The following is an 18,242-nucleotide window of genomic DNA, read 5'->3' on the forward strand; positions in this document are numbered from 1 at the left end:
ACTCTTAAAATAGAACTTGTGTTTGGGGGTTATTATATAAAACCTTAAGTCAATATTGGAGTAAAAGTTAAGATGTGCAATGGCTTAAAAAGTCATGTCCTAACACAGGAGTTTAATTTATTTAAGCTAAAACATTAGAAGTTACTATGAGAAATCCTCCCATTGGTTTTTGCATAATACTCACACAAAATATAACACAAGAAATTTTGATAAATTGTAGGTGCTAATCACTGTACGGACCTTTTAGGAAAATGCTATGTATTAATTTGAGACATATTCAAGTTCTAAATTAAAACAATGAGAAAGTTTCTTAGTCAAATGAGAACAATTCTTTTGATTGGTGATTAGCCCTGTTTCTAATCTCAGCTCTGTCTTCTACTAATCAGTAAACTGATTTAGGCAGTCTGGGAATATCTCCAGGCTTCAGTTTACTCAACTTTGCAACAAAAGCATTGAATCAAATGGTCTCTTAAGATTTCTTCCAGCTCTAACATGTTCTAATTCCAAGAGCAAATATTATAGAAGGTGAAAGGCGCCGTCAAAATTTTAAACTATATGTCATGAGAGGAGAAAAGATAAAAAGTGTTAAAACCAGTTCCAGTGAGGGGCTGTCAAATTTTGAATTCACATGTATTCTGAAATGTTATAAATGCAATTCAAAAGAAATGTGTAAGAGAGTTAGACTATGTCTAGATGATGTAAAAATATCTGCTCAGTGTGGTAGAAAAACATAGCACAGAGATACAGGTAGCTTTCCTACTCAGCACTAAATGGGTGGTTTAAATTACTTGACTTGCTGTTTTAGATTCCCTAGAATCTAAGTATAAACTCAGCCTCAGAGTTTGGGCTTCTGTTAAAGGCACAGAAGATTGCTCTGAAAGGTCCTTAATTTCCTCATAAAGAAGGCTTGATTCTTTCTTGATACAGAGTTTCTTTCCTTAATTGCAGACTACCCAAACAGATTCATTATCTGTTTTTCCAGTACCATTTTTGTGTTACAAAATACATCCAGTGCAGTTTACTTAGATGCAAATTTCATTTTTCCCAAATTAAACTCAGAAAAGTGATTCCTTTCAAATGTATTACATGGACCCTAAACTTGGTATCCAGTTTAAGTGGAGAAGGCAGGCAAACAGGCAGGAAGGAAGGATAGAGAGAAGGAAGGGGACTGACAGCATTCCTAGCCATTTAAATTCTTAGCTGAGAATGGACAGAGAAGTATTTGCACTCATGTTTTGAGAACCAAAGGAGAGAAGCAGAAAGGACAAATTATTTTTTTTCTTTCAGAATATTTCAGTAAGGCACTTCCAAAAAAAAACCTTCCAAATCTCCTCCAAAATTTCTATTCTGTACTTCTTGGTCCTACTTTTTTTCTCTTATTTTATTATGAACCATAAGCTGTATGATCTGGTGCAAAACTATTTATCTAAGAATTTAAGATTATTTTATGCTTCATATTTTACATTAACCTGGAAATCTTAGATTTCAGTACTTCACATCTCTGAAAATGGAGCCAGGAGTTCCAGTTGTGTTTCTGCCCCTCTACCTACTCATGTGACCTTAAGAAATATATTTAATTATCTTGGTCACCATTGACTTCTCTTGGGGAGGGGTACGCCAAACTAGAAGTTTTCTTTGGTTACCTTCATCTCTAAATGTCACTGATTCCCTTAAGAAAAGACTCAGCAATCTTGAGTTCAGTACCCTGCTCTGAACTTGTTATTATTGACCTCCTTCTATACCTGGACATTGTTGTTTATAAATGTTGAAATGCACATCTTTCCAGCAGCCAAACGCTATTTTTTTCTACACTCCCTTTCTTGCTCTAATCATTTGAACGTTAACGTCCCTTTCAGAAAACGATGCTTTGTTGACAGGCTTCAGTAATATGGTTAACATTAAAGAGAAAAAGAATGTATTTAGGTCTTATTAAAAATGACCATTTAGGAAATTAATAGAAGTATTTACCAAATATCAATACGCTGTTGATCATTCTATGATTACTTATCTCCATCAAACTAAAAAGCATTGGTCTTTTGAAGAAATGGTAATTTGATCACAAAGGTCGGTTGCTGAACTCTTTGTAACCTGTTATGCCATTCAAAATTCCTACATATTCTGCCATTTGAATTACTCAGTTGGACAGTGCCTCATTTGATAAAACTGACATTTGATACAGTAAAACTCCTAATGAATTATATCACTGCAAACCTGGCATCCCTGTATGAGGCAGCAATAGATAGAGAGATTGAGAGTGTTTAAGGCATTTACGTGCTGTATTTTATAGCAGGTAATATCAATATCGTAATATTAAATTATTAAAATAGTTGAAGATATTTAATGACCAAATTCTCTATGTAACCATCAAAACCAAACTCACATTCGAGTCTCTTATAAGTGAGGTCTTGTCACCTTATTCTTCCAGTAGCTTTGGTCTAATTAGAATTGCTCATGTGACCCTATTTAAAGATACTTGGATAAATGATTTTCCTCTGTGTACTAGTGTATATTATAGTAATGAATATTGCAAAATATTATGATCACAAAGTAAAATAATATTGCATTTTAATTCTTTTAAAACAATCATAAACTAATGAATGACCTCATTGAACACTGTTATTCCTATTGTTTTATACTGCGGTTCATTAGTTGCTTAAATGTCAAAGACCAAAGACTGGGATTTCTATTGTATTTAACCCTACAACACTGCTGCTTCTACTAATTTATTCAAATTAATAGGAGGGCTTATAATTACAACATAAGGTAGTAAACATCCTCCTTTGCAGGATTCTGAGCTATGGATCATGATTAATGCTTTTGCTTTAAAAGAAAAAATGTGTTAGTGTAATCCACGTACCTTTTATACATGCATAATAAACACCTTGATATTCATAAAACCGGTATATAAAGACTATATCCTAAAATGGGCCCAGGATGGATTTACTCAGCTGAGTTTAAACTTTCATTGCTTGCTAAAAATCCTTTGGAAAATATAATTAATTTGAAATCCTTTTAGAACTAGAGGGCTATTTTTTTAAGTGTTGATTGAAGCGATTCCATTCTTTGAGAAAGTCAGTGAAAAACATTAAAGGAAATGAGGTATAATGAGCTGCGATTCTTTTGATTTTTGCAGTCTTAATATCTCTGTTTGAATATTCATAAATAAAAGCCAAACAGGGTTAAAAATGTGCAAGGACATTTACTAACAATGGAAATATGTAATTTCAAGTTTGAGTGTCTCGTTATTTATACAGTTCTTTAAACCAGGTCCACTACTCATATATTTTGTTTTGTAATTTTCATGTAAATATTTTCTTGTATATAGAGAAATATGAAAAATGGAACTATTTTCTTACACATACTATGCAATATGTTTGTAAAATTGCAATATTACCAAAATTACAAAAGCTGTGCTTTTGTACTCTATCTTGCTTTATGTAAAATCAATCTTTTTCTATTTAAATGGACTATCTGTCCCATAAATTGTAGATAACATATCTATTCAAAACTCAGTCTATTGTATCTTTTGTTTAGTTTGGGGTGAATTGGGTTATATTTCTTTTGGGAGAAAATGCAGCAAAGTTTGGCAGTAGGAAACTTCTTTTTTTTTCTCAGAAAATGAGAACTTCGAAGCATGCAATGAGCTCATATGATTTAAGATCTCTCCTGTAATTCTTGTATTTTGTCCTAATTTTGGTGCTACTGTGTAACCATGATTAAATATGATAGTTAAAACAAAGAGGATCAGAACTCATATGCTATCATTTCATTCATTTTATTGAGAAAAAAGTTCAAAGAGGAGGGATATGAGTATTAGTACTGCACAGAGACCGTTTTTGATTATGCATTTTAAATATCAACTCCATTAAAATATACATTTTTGAAAATTTAGTTAATCTATATATTTATACTTGCTAAAGATGCTTCTCTTATGAAAGCTGAACATATTTTTCCCTTTAAATATATAACCAATGAAACTAAAGAATTCAAATTGATTTAAAAGTCATGGTCACTGCATTTTACAAGATGACTAGCTAATAGTTTATCCATTCTGAAACCTCAGTGATTTGATTTTGAGGATAAGACTAGACAAACTGCTGTTTGCTCAGACACACACCCTACATGATACATAGCATCACCCACAAATATACATGTGCAGCATTGAACATACATGCATGCTAATTGTCATTTACTTATTTGATGCTGAATTTCTTCACTTCCTTGTTACACTCAAAATATCAAGAACACGCATCAAGACAATAACATGGACTTTATTACCTTTTAGAGATGTAATTCCCAGTGCAATACCTTACAAGCTTTGAGAGTGACTGTATTCCTCTTAGGTTCCAAAAAAGCAACAGAAGCCATTGAAAGTTTTTTTTTTTTTTTTAATTCACTATTACTTTTTTTTTCTTTGCTGTCCAAATATCTCTATACACTAGTTTGGATATTAGAAATAAACAAAACCAGAATCATTTACACTCCTTACGAAAGCTTTCAAATGTTAAATCTAAATAGAAAATAAATGAGTGCTTTCACTTTGGGGAATCAAATATACATTTTATAGCTTTATTTAATCTACAACAAAGTTTTGGATGGTTCTAGTAAGCAACCAGACACTCGCAAACTTATTTCCAGCAGATCCTTCACACCATTTCCCAACGAAAGTAGTGCCTGGTGTTTGGTAAACTCTTTTCTCCATTAAGTGGGGTATTGGAGAATGGAGATTGGCAATGGATATTAAGCCAGATAATTCCAATGCAATATTATACTAGTGTTTTCAGAACAATGGCATATTGCTAAAGGAACAGCTACTGAAGACAACTTGTATAAACTGAAATTGTTGCTGTTGTTTCTTGTTAGTTACCAAACAGAAGTTTACCTTCTTTTCTGTGTCACGTGAAAAATTTTAGAGACAAGAGCTATCACCATGCAACATTTTATTGAGAATGATTCTAGAACTAAGTTCAAGCTCTCCAGGAAGGAGTGGCATTGTGGTCTATCATGTCAAAGGTTCTGGAGTGATTGATTAATTGCACTACCTCTGCTCTATTCTAGCAGTGAGATGGTCTCAAGGTCTTTCAACTCAATACAGGGCCTAGCTTTCCCAAAATGTAAACTAAGGGGGTTAAATTCAAAATATCTTTAAATGCATCAATGTTATCTTAATATCCTTTAAAATATTAATGTTTAAGTCTGTGCTATATAGAATTTACTTTTACACTAATGTGGAAGTATAACATATAGAATAATGTACTGAAATGAAATAAACAAGGAACAGAAGTGAGGTGTTGTCAAGCCCTTGATAAATTATGGTCCATTACATAATTCAGAGCATGCAATGGAATTACCTGGGTTATGAGAGTTATCTGAGCTCCAGATAACAATTTTACTTGATAATCAACTGTTCAAAGAGAGAAGTACATGAACCAACATTGGTTAAGCATATGTTCTTTATTTTACACTGAATTAAGACAATTTATGTTACTCCTTTAATTATAATCTCATATATTTTTGTATTAAATTTAATTAATCCCAGTTTTATAAACATGAAAGCTGTGTTTAGGAGTGGTTAAGTAAATCACCTGTTATACTTTTTTGCGTTTTAGTTTTAGTGCATGCATTGCTCATTTATTTACTAAATGGTAACAAGTATCTCCATGTCAGGCACTATTCTACTATTCTAGACACTGGTAAACAAACAGTGGTTTACCAAACAGATAGAGAATTCCATGACTCTTGTGGAGTTTTGGGGCTGGTAAGAGAATGCAAAAAAATTAATAAACAAGATAATGTGGTAATATGAGAAGTTCTATGGAGAAAATAAGCAATGAGATATTGATAGGGTGAGTCTCACTCATTATGGTAAGCAGTTTAAGAAGAAGGAGAACCTTATAATTTCAAGTCACAAAGACTTTTGTCATTACATTTTCCGGGTGTTGTGCAGTAGGCTATATGCCAACCCAACCACTTGAATACCAGGATGCCAATTTGGAAAACAGTCATGAGAACAGAGACTGAGAAAATTGATTAGATTTCGATAACATAAACAATGTTTTACTGCTGAAATATAAAGCAAGAATAAATGTACACTACAGTTTTTAAATCTACAGCTGGATTCTAAGTCATAACATGATATCACAGTTTTCATCACAATCTCTTGTGAGATTTCATGTTTTGGCTTTGGACATACTCTCTTCTAACACAGACCATTATCCCTGTTGATTTCATCTCCTGGCTGCATGTGGGAAATTATGCTTGCTTGAGTGTGAGCATGATACATTACTCAGCATTGACAAAAAGTTTTGTACTATGGAATGCCTCTCCCCATCAAAATAAATCTCAGAACAGTATTCTAATGATAAAAAATCTGAGCTTTGATGTCCTGGGGGGGAAAAAAAAAGACCGCTAATTCATTGTGCAATCACATTCTACCGGAAGGATTCTGGTAGAGTCACAGTCTACTTTTGGAATCTAACCCATGCAAAACGCTTAAAACCCTCAGTGTTGCTTATGTTACGTTGAATGACTTATTAGTTGCTTTTCCTTTGATGGGTCTGTTAGAATAAGTTAGTAAAACTGACCTGAATATTATCACAAAACATATCCCAAGCTAAGGCAGTTTTGTCTCTCTCTGGGACGAATCTGTTGAGTCAGGTATTCCTATATTATTCTGGAATATTTTAGGGATAGTTCTAACAGGGAGTTGCAAGATTCTCCTTATGGTTTGACAAGATTCTTTCTATCCCTGCAATTCTATAATGATTGAATAGTAAATTATCAATCTTATTATGTTGAATTTCTCTGAAGGCATTTTAAAAATATTTGTCATTGAACATAATAAATAATGAACTTGTACCTTGGTCATGTGCCCCTAAGGGAAAGTGGAATCATATAAGTGGGGTAGGGTTTGGGGTACTTTGTTCTTTTAAAATTGGGCATCCTAAAGTTTTGTATTGTTAAGGTGACCCCAGAGTACAGTCTAATAAATCTTTATGGCCAACCATATTGATTGATCTAAAAATGGTATGGTATTTGAAAGCTCCAATATTTAACTTGCAAAATATTTAACAAATTATATAAAGACATTTAGAACAGATGATTGTCCAATTCAGAAACTTTAGATTTTATGGTTTTTTAAAAAGAGTACACAGACCAGTTCATTTTCCTGAATACAGCTTGTTATTATGTTGGTTGGTTATCTTAGCATGGTTACCATGGAAAAATTCATGGTGGTAAATACTTATTAATTGGAACAATTAAAACAGAGAAAAACAATTGAATCAGAGAACCAGTATTTAATATTATCAATTTGTAGGTAACTACCATTTTCATTGCAATAACTCTGTGGTTTTCAAGGATGATTTAGATTCAGTTTGAAGCTACAACTATTGTCAATGATGACATGAAAAATATGTTTCCAGGCTCTGACTGATTCATCAGCTTCCCACACTGCTTTAAAGAAAATTGACCTACTATATTTTCACCACCCCCTGAATGTGTACAACTGAATAATGCAAATATCCTCTAGACTTCTAAAAAATATACATGTTTCTTCTAAGAAGTGGTAAGTGTCATTTGATAACTTATTTTAAGTTATTTCTTTAAAAGTGGCCCAGAATAATCTCCTGTCAATATTCAGATCATGATTATGAAGGTCAAAAGATCATTTATCTTACCAAAGATCAGGAAGTGGAAATAAAACTAATCGAACTTATTCTGCCTCAGCTTTCTCTATTTGTTTTTGTTCTGTGTTATTTATAATCAAAGTTTTATTCTGCAGTTTGCAAATGCTTATATAGGATAGTTCTCTACTTTACATATTTCCAGAGTTGAAGTAAGATTGATCTAGGTGAATTAATGTGATAATGTGGTAAATGCAAAAACTGTTAAAATTTTTTCCTGGCGTAAACTCTTAAGATAAACTAGAGGAATATTTTAACATGGTGGCTACTTTGTCTAAAATGTATAGTATTTTTTAATGTAGTTTAGCCACATATTTTCAAATTTAAGATGTGCTGAAAATGTCAAAGAAAATTGACATTATATCTGCAATGTTGTGTTAAATTGTTCTGCTATGGTAGGGAAATATATTTTAATCCATTTTGTGTAACGGCAAGACTTGACCTGAATTGTCAGGAAATGATTTTAGGTTTTGGCTTACCTACCATCTCTCTACATTCTGTAGTGCTGTGCAAATGGATAGTCAAAGGGAATTCAGATGCCTATTTACTGATAACAATGTTCAGTCATTGTCCATAAAACACACTGTTCAAATATGGGAATGAATTATAGGAACTATATTACATTTTGAAAATTAAAGGGAAATGAATAACCAAAAAATAGTCAAAGATTAAAGGCAGTTACTCTCATTAAAATGCATAATTTGCTTTGAGCTCAAAGCCATTGTTTGCAAATATGATCTTCTCTATGGTGGCTTCAACAAATTCAATAATATATATTGAGAAAATAAAAGGCAAATGATATCCTTCCAAGTGTTGCAGTTTCTACAGGCTTAGTTTCTCAGTGCATAGTGTCTGGATTAGCTTGGTTTTTCATGACCTCAGAAAAGATGAATCATTTCAAAAATCAATAAACAGAAGGAAAAGCACATGGCTGAAAGCATTAATTATTCATTGTTTGAATAAGTTGCATTTTTCTGATTATCATGTTCTGAAGATGTATCTAAGTAATAATAATCTGGTACTTTAAAGTTTTAATTTAATCCTCTGAACTTCTCCCCAATTACATTTATCCAATAGATGAAAATATAATTGGGACACTTTTTATTACCCAGAGAATCCAACAAAATGGTCTTAACCTCAAATACCCAAATTTCCTATTTGAAAAATCTAAGGACTACAACAAAATAAAGCTACTTTCCAAAAGAAAAGATTGAATTGCCCTACCATAAAATAGTTATTGGAATAACATTTAAATAGAATTCCCTTAATTGCTTAAGTATAGAAAATTAGATTAGTTGCATCATATATTCGTCCTACACTAATAGAGACATGCTGTATTTTTATCTGAAAAATGGGCTACTTGAACTCAAGTATATGGCTTCTCAACAGAAATGACTTTGTGATTATTCAAAATGTATAGGAAACTCTTCAGAATACAATTATGCTTACCCAATATTTATATTATCTAACACATACACCCTTAGTTTCCTTTGGGAAATGTAGGAGCAGTGTGCTAATTCTTCACAAGGACTTTCATTGGAAGGTCTATGTTTATTCATGATTAGAAATTTTGTTTACAGAAAAACACATTGCTTATCTTAAGAGTGTGCTGGAAACATACCACTTTTTTTCTCTTGGTTATTTTTTTTAACTTCTTGTTTCAAAACCTTACGTATTTTTAAAGCATGATTAATTTTTAATTTTTCCATATATAGAGTACAATTTATGTTTTTTAAGAGACTGACAATATTATACCTAAATACAAAAACAATAACTGCTATGTACTTTTTATAACAAGGAAAAAATAAATTTTGGCCTCATAACTCTACTTTCTGGGACAATATAATTCATATCTGTAGAGCTAATGTCCCTATATAATTTTAAGGTGTATAAGCACTTCTTCCGAAAGTATAATATTGTACAGTTTAATTTTAAAATATCACTTTAGTTAAATTATTGTTATAATATTTACATTCCAATAAAATCTCTAAATAGTATACTGTATACTTTTAGAAATATGTTTTTATTGGGATTATTAGAAAAAATATACATGTAATATATTGTAAAATTTTAAAATGTACATTACATCGGATTTTTAAAATAAATGTAAATAAAAATATTTAGTAAATATAGTCAAATGTGATAACTTTGTCTCTCATATTACATGGAAGGCTTTGCCATGTAATAACATCTTTTATTTTAGGAAGAAAGAAATTCCCTGGAAAAATAGTAGTAAATAAATTATATTATAAAGAATTAAAACATCTACCAAAGTGAATGCCAGATTGAAATAGTCACTCAAAATACAGACTGATCCTTTATTTCTTCTTTGATAATTATGCCTTTTAATTTTCATAAGTGAGGATGTTCTGCAAATATGCACTTTCTTCAATTATTTTTTCTGTGAAACCGCATCCTATGAAAGAAGGCAATATTTACCTCTAAGAGGAGTGGGTTATAAATCTCTTAATGCAGACTTACATGTATTACATTGAATCAGTGTTTCCAAATGTTTGTTTCGTTGCACTCCATTTCCACAAAATATAAACAAGAATGTGAAAAAAAAAAGTCATCTGGACAAAAAACCAAAATGAAACAAAAATGCACAGTGCTAACAAGAAAATTCATTGGAAAGAAAGTCATACCACATTTTTTTACTTGTTAAAAGCCTTTAATAACTATATATAAACATTAATTTTTTAACATCTTTATTGGAGTATAATTGCTTTACAATGGTGTGTTAGTTTCTGCTTTATAACAAAGTGAATCAGTTATACATATATATATGTTCCCATATCTCTTCCCTCTTGCGTCTCCCTCCCACCCACCCTCCCTGTCCCACCTCTCTGGGTGGTCACAGAGCACCGGGCTGATCTCCCTTTGCTGTGTGGCTGCTTCCCACTAGCTATCTATTTTACATTTGGTAGTGTATAATACATTTTGCAATGCCTCTCAGTTATTAAACCAAAGAAATCTGTTTTTACAGAAAATGTCATACTGAAGCATATCTTGGGAAAAGCTGCTCTAGGTTTTTCGGCAGTGAACCATACACTTAATTGAGATTTCACTTACATAAGTCACCGCATTATTGGACAAAGAAATACTCTCCAGCCACATGTCCATAGCACACGCAGGTAACTTAATTTTTTTTAAGTAAAAACTTCTAATTTACTGTAAGAATTTTTCATCTGTTGTATTTACCCTGCCAGTTTGAATTCTGATCTTCTCATCTCTCTGCCTTTTGACAGTCAGAAGGCTTCTTCTATGCCTGCTTATTGATGGCAAGCATATTTATATATTTCATAAAACTTGTCTTAGATCTGGATCATTTTTTTTTCTTTAACAAGAGTTCAGATTGCATCTTGACTAAGGCCAAGATTTTGTGAATTTGAAGTATGACATTTTAATATTTAGTAATAACATATAGAGCTAGCAATGCTATAATCCCATAGTTATTTCATAATACTTTCCTTAGACAGTATATTTAAAAATTATTTGTTCCCAGAGCACCTTTTACTTTATTTATTTTTTTAAATTTAGATCTTAAAAGGCTTTTGTTAAAGATTTATGAGAATAAAAATCTATGGTCTTTGATTAAAATATTCTCTTGTGAAGAGGTAAATGAGGATAAACCCAGCTTTGAAGATAAGGAGAGCCAGTAGTCAGATAATCTCTTATTCACTGATTCAAATCTCTGTCTTCCTTTTACATTATTTGTAAGCATTAATAATATAATGTTATTACTTCTAGACTGTACCTAATGAATTAGGATGCCTGATGCCCTTGCAAAAGGATACCAATAACATTTTTATTTTTTAAAAAACTTCCCAGTATTTTAAAAAAACAATTCATTTACATTATTATGATGACATCCAAGAAGTACTATTTCAAGCAAAAGGTGCAGAACAAAAACAGCATATTTCCAGACTATGAAAAGCCCAGCACTCTCATAAAATATACATATTAAATAATTTTCTCATTCCTCCCTTTTGGAATCATAAACTGTTATAAATATATACTACTTCAAATTACATTTAAAAAGGAGGAAACATCAATCCAATAATACAGGAAAGAGCTAAGAAACATATTCAATATATGTGATGGTATGAGCATATATATTGGCAGGAAAATAGAGCAATATATATGAGAAAGAGTTAAAAAATACATATTACAAATAGTACCAAGTCAGAAATAGATTATGGATTGATTTAAAGTTAGAGACATCAATGTCCTTCAACACAGTTAGGGCCAGATTATTTTACCACTGACTACTACAGGAAATATTTCAATAGGACAAAAAACCAAAGACTATCTGATGTCAAAAATGTTTCCACTAGCGTGAAAGATATGCAAAAGTAGCTTATCTTTGTAAAAAACTATCCATAAAATAATCTTTCAGTGCAACTTAGTTCAATTTACAGATATTGTTTAGGGAAAAGAACAATATTGCAAGGATAACTTCTAATAAATGTAACATGAACAGAAAGCAGAATAACCAATGATGGGAAAAATGTGTACATTTGACAGAGTTCTCAAGAAGCTGAACAACAGTGCCTCCTGAGAACAGAAGTATGTACTGTATATGCACAGGGTCTGAAGGATAGGAAAACCAATTTAGTTATCTGTAGGAAAAAGAGTCAACACTCTTTCTCTGCATTAAACATGTACATAGGTGGCATAATGACCAATACTCTTAGGAAAGAGAATCAACCTGAAAAATTGTCAGGCCTGCCCTACTCTTATGAATACAGTAATGACAATAATGATAAAGTAATATTAATGATACTCGATTACTTCTTATCCAATGACTACTACGAGTCAGCCGTTCCATAACCATTTTCTAGAACACAAACGACACTTCAAAATGGATATTACTAAAAAAAAAGGATATTATTGCTCCCATTTTACAAATAAGGAAAAATGAACCTGAGACCAAGAAGCAGAACTGTAAACACAAGCTGGTTTTACTAGTCAATGGTATTTCAAAGTTGTCTAAAAACCACTTTGGAAACATAAACAACAGGTTTGAGAGAAGGAGGTTAGAAGTCTAGAAATGAGCGTTAATAACTTTTATCTTTTCTAATTAAAGATTATTACTTAATTATTTTCTACCTATATTGAGAGAACACATGGTAATGGTCATTTGTTACGTTTTCTGCCTACTAAGTGCCTTTTAAATACTCTATTTGGGGAACCTGTCTACCTTATAAATTCTGCTCACTGAAAGTGGAGACCTAAAAGCTAGGGCGTGAGCATGTGATATAGATATGGATCAAACACACCCAGGCAAAACTGCTTTGCAAGCTTGCTTCCACGTGAAATCCATTTTCAGGCAAGGGCATTACTGAAGGCACCCATTCTCTGACAGAAGTCATGACATCCTGTGCCCAGTGTCATCAATGCAATTTCTTGTCTTTACCTGGGATCAGTGGTGGTCAAGTCTTCACTTTGAAGCTGAGTGCTATTGAATATCCTTTAATAAGTTCCATTGTGGACTAAAGTGGACTCTGGGTTTATTTTTCTAAGCTGCTATTTGTATTTGTATGCATGTGGTACATTAATTATATCCTCTCGACGTTGGAGAAGTGGCCCTCTGTAGGAGGCATCCTAGATGTCCCAGCAGTGCACTCCCCTCTCGTCACCCAAGCTATACGCTCCAGGGGTTCCCCCTAAGAGGGCTGCGTGGGTCCTTCTGTTGTGGTGGACTGACTATGTGGGTGGTCTGGCAGGCTTGGTCGGCCGTAGGTAGTCCGGGTGGCTGCCAGGCCCTGTCCCTGCGGATGCTGCCAGCTGCTGTTCAGCGAGGCCTGGTCACCAGGCGTCTGGTTGTGGAATCCTCGGGGCCCCTGGTTAGCGCTGGCTCACTGGTGGCGTCCCAAAGACTCTGGGGCTGTTGCCCACCCCCTAGCCGGTAAAGCCAGATGCTGGCGTTAGTGCCGGACTACTGGCAGGCAGAGCTGGTTCCTGGAGTCCGGCTACAGGGCCAGGCATCCCAGAGCCCGTTTCAGATCACTGAGGGGGAGGCCGGTTCCTGACCCAGTTGGGTATGGGGTCCAGGGTGTCCGGAAGGCAGGGCTGGCCGGCTAGTGGGCGGGGCGAGGGTCCAGCTGGTCCGGGTTAGGGCCTGGCCTGCGCTGACGCTCAGAGCTCTCTTGCTTCCGGCGTCTGTCTCCTGGTGGGCGAGGCTTCCTGGGGGGAGGGACCAGTGCCTGTTCACTGGAGGTGGAACTGGGTCTGGGCCCTCCGGTGGGCTGGGCCGTGATTAGGGGCATGACCAGAGGCAGCTGTGGGCACGTTAGTCTTTACGTAGCCTGTCTGCTGATGGGCCCAGTTAGCTGTGTGGCCCGAGGAGTCTCGGGAGCTGGGGGGAGGGCCCCGGGCATGCGCCAGCAGCGGCTTCCTCGGCTTCCTCAGCAGGAGGAGCAGCTCTCGGGAGCGGCTGCCGCCAGCGTCCGTCTCCCCAGAGGCAACCACAGCCGCCCTCTGCCGCCACCTCTCCGGGAGATTCTCCGAGACCAGCAGGTAGGCCTGGCCCAGGCGCCTGTCAAATTACTGCTTTTGCTTGAGATTTTGTGTGCGCCCTTTAAGAGTGAAGCGTCTGGTTTCCTCAGTCTTGTGGGGCTCCTGCAATGAAGCCCGGCTGGCCTTCAAAGCCAAACGCCCTGGGGGCTCGTCTTCCTGGTGCCGGACCCCCGGGCTGGGGAGCGTGACGTGGGCCTCTGAACTCTCCTGTGGGAGAACCTCTGGAGGGTGTAATTACTCTCCAGCCTGTGGGGGGGGGGGGTCGCCCACCAGTCGGTATGGGATTTGATTATACCGCGCGTCTGCCCTTCCTACCCGCGTCTCCTTGTGGTTCCCCCGTGTGGTGCCTGTCTTTAGTGGTAGGAGATCTTTTCTGGTAGGTTCCAGGGGGTTTTTTGATGGTTGTTCTGAGGATAGTTGTGATTTTGGTGTGCTCCTGAGAGGAGGTGAGCTCTGGGTCCCTCTACTACATCATCTTGGCCTCTACAAAAAAAAAATTGGGTTTATTTTTCCTATTTGTCTTCTGTCTGCTTGCTTGTTTTTTAATTCATAGCCTTTATTTCCTGAGATTTTTATTTAGAAAATTCAAGAATATGTTAAAAAATGCAAGAAAAAGAACCCTCCTAGAATCCCACCACTTAGAGATACACACTGTTAATATTTTAAGCACAGTCTTTTCCAGTATCTCTATATGCATTGAAATGTTATGCATATACTCACCTACATATGCATACTACTCATAATTGTATGTTGAGATAGTTCCTATTATATATTTGGGGTGAAGTCCCAGTGATGCTGAGAACATAGGCAAACAAGTAGCACGTTAATTAACTTAACACATTAACAGGTGTTAAGCATATTGACAAATGATTAATTAGAAGATATGGTCCCCCCTCAAAGACCAGATCCCCACTCCAGGATCAAAACATTCATTCCCCCAAATTCCAATTTTTGGCAGCCTGAGTGACTCTCCACAACTTATACTTGGCTAAACAAAGCTGGCACTTCCTTCTTCCCAGAGGTGACCCACACCCAATTACTAGTTGATGAAGGATTTAAAAGGACCAGCCTTCTTACATCAAATTGAGACAACTCTAGACGGCTTTCCCAGCTTTAGAGCTCTCCATAGGATCTGCTGAAGCCCTTGCTGTGACTGAATCACAGCTAATCCTCTCTCTGTCCCAAATCGCATTTTCTTCACCCCACCACACATGTTGAAATCAATCCCAGTAAACTTGTGTGCTACACTTCCTATAAAAGCCTGCTTCCCAGGGAATTCTATCTGCAATGATAGCAAACCATTCCTGAAAACCAATCAAAGAGAAGATTAAACACTTGGGGCATGGGACCCAGGTGGGGTGAGTGTAGGAATTCCTAAGCTATAAACAGTACAGCAGTGTTTCTGTTTTCCTCTCCATGAGAGAAGGGAGAAGCATTGTTTTTCTAATACACTTAGGCCAAGCAAGTAGGACACAAGATAAAGAACTTGGATAAAAAGAAGAGGTTGGGAAATTGTGTGCCTTCAAGAAAAGCAGGAGAATAAATCTTCCTCCCTGGTCCATTGCCTGTCTGGAGCTATTCTGAACAGCAGAATGAAAAGAGAAAGAGTGATAGCTGGCTGCCACCTGCCTTTGGTGGCTCAACGGTGTGTGAATTCCCATGTGCCACAAGGAAGCTGTCAGATGTGGCTAAGTCACTCATCTGAAAAGGACCTTACCACAAAGAGCTTCCTGCTGGAGCAGGTAGATGCTAGAAAAGAAAGGTTATGTCATACGATTAAAGAATATTTAAAGAAAGAAAAGGAAAACCATGACTCATATAAAATAAACATGTACCAAAGATTTTAGATTTTTTTCCTAATGAGGAAATCAGTAAGTGATCACAATTTAAAAACAAATCCAGGGCTTCCCTGGTGGCGCAGTGGTTGAGAGTCCGCCTGCCGATGCAGGGGATGCGGGTTCTGTGCCCCGGTCCGGGAAGATCCCACATGCCGCAGAGCCATGGCCGCTGAGACTGCGCGTCCGGAGCCTGTGCTCCGCAACGGGAGAGGCCACAACACTGAGAGGCCCGCGTACCGCAAAAAAAAAAAAAAAAAAATCCAAAGAATAGACGAATACGTAAGCCCACTGGGAATGTTAAAATTAATCCATTTAATAGATGCAAAACTGGCAACAATTCACCAGACAATGATGTCCATTCCACTGGACAAAACTTGCATTTCTATGGACATGAATTATTCGCATTACTATCAATTTTCTATAACTTATAGTTGTAAAATAGAGGAAAAGATACTCCGATGAGTGACCTATATAGAAAACCACTAGTATTCACATATCACCAAAGGACAGAAGCTGAGGGACATCTCAGCACAGCAGCAGAAGAGTGCAGGGTCCATGGAAAAGGGCATAGTTCATGATGTGAAGGTACCCAACCGTCCCACAAATTGCCCATAAGTGAATGATTATTTTGCGGTACACAGGCCTCTCGCCGTTGTGGCCCCTCCCGTTGCGGAGCACGGGCTCCGGACGCGCAGGCTCAGCGGCCATGGCTCATGGGCCCAGCCGCTCCGCGGCACGTGGGATCTTCCCGGACCAGGGCCTGAACCCGTGTCCCCTGCATCGGCAGGTGGACTCTCAGCCACTGCGCCACCAGGGAAGCCCCATGAATGTTTATTTTGGATTCTTGCTGGGACAGTGAGCATTTATCAGTCAAGCAAGGGCAAGAAACAACATAAGAAAAAGGATCTGTATCCTCGTCCATTCTTATCCCCCAGGACCCGCCCATCACTGGAGAAACCAGAGGCAACACAATGCGTGGGGAAGCAGAAAGGGGAGAAACTGCACAATACAAAGGCCACGGATGGCCCCTATGGGTGGAGAGGGAGGAGCTTTAAACCAAATGTAAGCTGGAGTTTTTATATAGAGTGGACTTGACTTTTTAACTTGAAAATGAGACTATTTTGCTGCCTAAATGTTGCCCCAGTGCTCTGTTGTGCTGGTTATTCTATGTTTGCACCTCCTGACGCATTCCTTGCTCTTTCCTGCCCAGCTTCTTGCCCAGGAGGCCGACCCCTGCATTTCCCTGGCCCCCATGTCCTTTGGCTTCTTATTGTGTCCATCCAATTAAGGCACCAGCAAGACCTCAGAGAGAGGGAGGAAAGGGAATTCAAAGTATTTATTTCACTTACACCCTCTTTACTGGGTGTGGCTTGATAATGTCTGGTTCTTACCCATGTGGACAACCCCTGTGGAGTTCCATGGCTATGGTTTACTGCTTCAGGGGTTCAAGTAACTAACTGTTCCCTAACCTTACCTCTGAAGGCATACAGCTGGTATTAGTATCCACTGTTGGGAGCCCTGAGAGCATCACTATCTCTTCCTAGTTTCCTTACTCCTAACATTATCTCTGTAATACCACCGTATTACACTTCCTTTTATTTCAGTGTTGAGTGCGCCATCTGCTTGCTTCCTGATGTGACCCAGACTGATGCATGTGGGATCTGTCAAAAATATCATCCAAAGCCACTGAATATCTGTTGGAATGTGATTGAAGCAGTGGGCTGAGAAAAAGCAGTTTTCTTTTTCCATCTTCCTGTGTTAAGCTGGTTCAATGAAGGAGATTGTATATGTATATATAATTTTTACCTATATACATTTATGTATTATGTTTTTAATATTAAGTATATTATATAAAATTTATATTATACAAGAAAATAATGTTTAAATATTACTTAAGCACAGTAAATTATATTATAAATGGCATAATACAGCCTATCCTCTTGTAAGCAGTGTTTTCCACCCAAAAAAATATATCAAGGAGACCTTTGATATACAGTATCATTTGTAATGGCCAGTAGCATCCTGTTATATTGATATACAACAATTAATTTAACTGTTTCTCTACTCATAACTGTTGAGTTCTTTCCAGTTTGGGGCTAGCAGTCAGAATATATTTTTAAAATATAAATTATAACAATTTACATCTCCAACAGGATCAGATGTGAGTACAGTACTAATTTCTCCATATCCTCCACAA

This window comes from Phocoena sinus, chromosome 21, assembly GCF_008692025.1.
Source record: "Phocoena sinus isolate mPhoSin1 chromosome 21, mPhoSin1.pri, whole genome shotgun sequence".
Classification (NCBI taxonomy): Eukaryota; Metazoa; Chordata; class Mammalia; order Artiodactyla; family Phocoenidae; genus Phocoena; species Phocoena sinus.